Source organism: Leptonychotes weddellii, chromosome 8 (assembly GCF_054177405.1).
Source record: "Leptonychotes weddellii isolate Sample4059 chromosome 8, ASM5417740v2, whole genome shotgun sequence".
Classification (NCBI taxonomy): domain Eukaryota; kingdom Metazoa; phylum Chordata; class Mammalia; order Carnivora; family Phocidae; genus Leptonychotes; species Leptonychotes weddellii.
In genome coordinates, this window is record NC_138376.1 from 8491249 (window position 1) to 8496680 (window position 5432).

Here is a 5432-nt window from a genome sequence, read left to right on the forward strand (position 1 = left end):
GTTAAGCATCTGACTCTTGGTTTCAGCTCAGGTCATGATCTCAGGGTCTTGAGGTCGAGCCCCACGTCGGGCTCCACATTGAGCATGGAGTCTACCAAAGTTTCTCTCTCCCTCTCGCTCTGCCCCTCCTTGTGCTCGCTCGTGCCTACTCTCTCTCTCTCTAAAATAAATTTAAAGATCTTTTTAAAAAAAATCCAGTGATTCTTCTCTGAATAAAACTAAATAGAAACAGGTTGGAACTAATGGTGACTACAACCTTAGTAGATCCTTTGAGACCTACGTGCATAGCTTGCAGCACTTCCTGTTCCTTATATCTTCGTTCACTGATAGTCCTCTTTGCATCCCCAGTGACCTTCACTGTGCTGGACATACAGCAGTCATCCGACATAGGGGAATGAAGAAATAATCAACAGATCCCACAGTTTCTCTGGATTTCCACATGGATTGATAACAAAGTAATAAGGGTTATTTTCTCATTATAATGTGTACAAATACAGACACAAGACAACCAACATTGCCTATGTCCTACTGCACTTGTCTCGGCTGTCTCTAGCATCTAGCTTCTCCAGGGACCACCCCCTCTTCAGTACTGCCGTGGAGACCACCTGGCTTCAATTTCCAGACTCCCAGAACTCTCCTGCTCTTTTTAAAAAATATTTTATTTATTTATTTGAGAGAGAGTGAGAGAGAGAGCACGAGGAGGGGAGAGGGGCAGAGAGAGAGGGAGAAGCAGACTCCCCACTGAACAGCGGCTCGATTCTAGGACCCTAAGATGATGACCTGAGCCGAAGGCAGACACGCTCAACCAACTGAGCCACCCAGGCGCCCCTCCCTCTGGTTTTAGAACACTTGCTATGTCCATTCCCATATAGGGCTGTATCCTGAAAAGGAAACCGTCTTCTTTACATAACTGCTCAGTAAAAGAAGATGTTTTCCATAAGTGAGAAATGGGTCTACTTAAGAAAAACAAAACAATATGCAATTTCCCTGACATAAAACTCATGTAAAAGACAAATATTGCGTGATTTCACAGACATGAGGCACTGAGAACAGGCAAATCCCTAGAGACAGAAAGTAGAATGCTGGTTGCCAGGGCCCGGGAAGGGAGGAATGGGGGGTTATCATTTGATGGGGACAGAGTTTCCGTCTGAGGTGATTAAAAAGTTCTGGAGATGGAGAGTGGTGACGGTCACCCAACTTTGTGAATGTACTGAATGCTGCTGAATTGTACACTTAAAAATGATTAAAATGGTAAATTTTATGTTGTATATTTTACCCTAATTAAAACAGAAAAAAACCTTAGAAAATCCCTTACAATGGCCTGCTCTGACCTTACAGAGCTTCCTATCTTCCTAAGTACAATTAGAAATACCCAGGATGAAATCCAAAGGCTCACAGCCTGAATCAGGGCAGGCTTAGAAAATGCCCAAGGCTAAAACACCAGGTTTCCAATTGGCTCGTTGTTACCAGAATAACCAAACTAAGTCATGTTATAAATACTGGCCTGCTCAGCAGGGATTCACATACAGGGAAAATGTTAGTAAGGTTTAGAAACCACTTATGGACCTTGCTGAAAGTCATGTCCCTTCGACTTAATAAAATGGTTCTCTGCCCCATCCTAAACCGAAGTGATAAAAGGGAATGAAGATGCTCATGGGGTACCTGGTCCTGCTGTGAAATTCAGCTGTACAGCTTTAGACTCATGTTTTTCCACACTTCTTGGGACATCACATAATAGATATTGCAATGAGAATCTAAATGGAACGAGAAGACAGGATCTCAGTTCTATTCACTTGGTTTGGTGGAATGAAGAAGCTGGAGATATACCATTAATGTATACGTCAGAGGAATAATCAGCTTTTTCTTTCCAAATATATGATGCAGTCATTAAAATATATGATACAGTCACATTCACGCAGAAGAACTCTTGCACATCTGTGCCAAGACACACAGAAAAAACTCTTCATAGCAACGCCCTTTGTAACAGCAAAACATGGGAACCAACCCAAATGCCCACCAACAAGAGAATGGATAAACGCATTGTGCAATATTCACCAACAAGTGCTAGACAGCTATCTGCAACGATAGGGGCAATTCTTAAAAACGTAATGTTCAGTTTTTTTTAAAGTGAGATTATATACACCCCTTTCATAAGTCAAAAACCAAGAAAACCTAAACAGCCCCTTGTTTAGGAATACATACATATGTCATAAAACAGTTTTACAATACAACCAGGGATTGCTTGACACAAAATTCAGGGTTGGAGGGATATGGGGAATGGCACAGGAGAAGAACACAAAGAATCAACTACAGGTAACAACATAGTGGGGCTTTCCCCCCCTAGTTTCTGTGTATTCTCTTTAACAGCTTTATTGAGATATAACACGTAGGGGACAATTCACGCATTTGAAGTGTACAATTCAATGATATGTGCAATCATCACCACAGTCAATCTTAGAACATTTTCATCAGCTCAAAGAAAAACCCTATAGCCTGTAACAATCACCTCCCTACCCTCAAACCCCAGCCCTAAGTAACCACTAATCTACTTCCTGTCTCCATAGATTGCCCTGTTCTGGACGTTTTCATAGGAACAGAATTAAACAATTTGTGGTCTATTGTGACTCACTTCTTTCACTTAGAATAATGTCTTCAAGGTTCACACATGTTTTAGCATGGATCACTACTTCATTTCTTTCTATGGCCAACTACTATCCCATCCTATGGATAGACCACATTTTATATATCCATTCATCAGTTGATGGGACATTTGGGTTACTTCCACATTTTAGCTATTATGAATGGTGCTGGTATAAATATTTGTGCACAGATTTTTGGGCAGACATATACTTTCATTTCTCTTGGATATATATACTGCAAGTTACATTGCTCTATCATATGGTAACTTAGTGTTTAACTTTCGAGGAACTGCCAAACTGTTTTCCAAGGCAGCTGCACCATTTGACATTCCACCATCAATGAGTAAAAGAGTTCCAGTTCCTCCACATCCTTACCAGCTGATTTTTTTATTCTAGCCATCTTATAGGCGTGCAATGGTATTGCAGTGTGGTTTGGTTTGCACTTCTCTGATGAATAATAATGTTGAGCATCTTTTCATTACTTATTGGCTATCTGTATATCTTCTTTGGAGAAATGTTCATTCAGATCTTTTGACAATTTTTGTATTGGGTTATTTATCTTTTATTATTGAGTTGTAAGAGCTCTTTATATATTTTGGATACAAGCCCCCTTTCGGATATATAATTCTAAAGTATTTTCTTCCATTCTGTAGGTTATCTTTTCACAATTGTCTGGTTCTTAAACCCTAGTTTTTAATGCAGTGATGGTGGCCATTGGAACATAATGGCTATAGCTTACATATACTGGCATATTATTTTTATGTATAAAATGTTACATAATTAATAAAAAACAAAACTTCATACATGAAGATGTCCGTTAGGAAATATTCAAGACAAAATAAAACACTATAATGCCCAAATAAGTTAATGCTACTCTTGAAGATATGTAACAACTCTTGGGTAGGACTCAGGCACTCGGATAATCTGGCCCATTAATCCCTTCCAAGGCTCTCCTCCAAACTATCACATGGCAGGCTGAAGTAGCAAAGTCCTAAAACAGGACAAACACGCCCCACTTCCCTCCTGTCTTTATGTCTCCCCCTCCTCTCTCAAGCTAAGAATTATTTTTACATTTTTAAGTGCCTGAAAAAACAAGAAGAATATTTCTTTACTGGCGAAAATTATATGAACTTCAAATTTGTGGATATAGTGTAAGGTTTGGCAAATTTTTTGAGCCAAGGGCAGCTAGAGAGTGCTGGCCATGTGATCTCTTTAGGAGCTACTCAAGTCTACTGTTCTCCCATCCAAGCACTAACCAGGCCCTACCCTGCTTAGCTTCCGAGATCAGACGAGATTGGGCGTGTTTAGGGTGGTATGGCCGTAGGCTGCTCAAGTCTACTGTTGCAGCTTAAAAGCAGCCACAGACAATACATAAAGGAATGGTGTGGCTGAAATTTATAGACACTGAAATTTGAAGTTCATACAATTTTCGCCACTTCAACAATGAGCACCAAAAACCTATTTCCTACCAGTCATGGCCACTTCAATGGTCACCTTCCTGATTTCTCAATTTCTTTTTCTCTTGAATAAATATGACACCTTGATTCTAATTTTATTAAGGATTTTTAGATATGGAAATTAACGGAATAGTCTTTCTTTGCAAAATACACTTTATCTTCAAGAAGTCATGATGCAGCGACACTCAAGCTATTGAGTTAATTACTTTAAAAAACTTTTACTCCCTGCTCATTACATGCTGTAATTCAAATACTATTCGGGGCTGAAAGAAGTTCCAAAAATCCTACCCCTGCCCTCAAGAGGCTTATAGTCTATAAGAACAATTTCCCCAAAGATCATTCCACTGTCATAATCTTACATTAAGTGAGCTCAGATATTTTACCAAGAATTCTAAGGCACGTTCCTTAAATTAAAAGAAACCTATATACGCAGTAAAGAAATAGTACCTGCAAACAATTCTGGTAAACTATGGTGCCTGCGTCCCGTAGGCTTCTGCATTCCCAAGACTTACAGAACCAAAGGTTCTTGATGTTTTGCTAAATGTTCCATCTCCGCTTTGGCCGTTTGGACCCAATCCTAGTTCCATATCCTAAACGCAGTCACCCATATTTACTCATTTTACAGAATGCATCAGTTCAAACGCTGCTGAAACTTGCAGCCTGTTTGTGATGCCGCACACCACTCCGATGAGAATAAAGGAAAGGCCATCTGCATATGCAATTATTAGCCCTGAGAGTGATGATAACTCAGCTACTCGCACGGACAGCCCTCTACCCAAAGCAGTCAGGGGCCCAGCTGTGTGAGAGGCCCTATTCCGGGCTGTCCCTCAATGCCTCAGTTGCTTTTGCATTTTTTCAAAGTGACTCATTGCCTCTAGTCAGGTTCTGCAGTGAAGCCAGGTCCGTTTCTTTCCAGCACTTTCCAATCGAGGTGCCGTGGTCGGATCCAGCCCAGTCACAGTCCTCCCCCTCTTCCCCCCCCACCCCACGCACCCCCGTGAGGCTCGGAGCCCAGCGGGCGAGTACCCCCAAAGTTAAGGCGGGCCTGGAGCGGCAGCGCGGGGCGGCTAGGCCCCGGCCGGCTCCCGCGCGCACCCCGCCTCCCCGCGCCCGCCCCGGGGCGCCCGCAGCGGGGACAGGGCGGGGGCAGGGCGTCGCAGCGCTGACCCAGATGGGGCGGCCTCCCCCGCCCCGCCCGCGTCCCCGCCCCGGGCCCCCGGCCCCCGGCTCCCCGGCCCTTCGGCCCCGCAGGCGCCCGCGCCGCCTCTCCCGCCCGCGCGCACCGCCGCCGCGTCCCGGCACCCTCCCCACCCCCCCCATTCGGCGCAACTTCCGA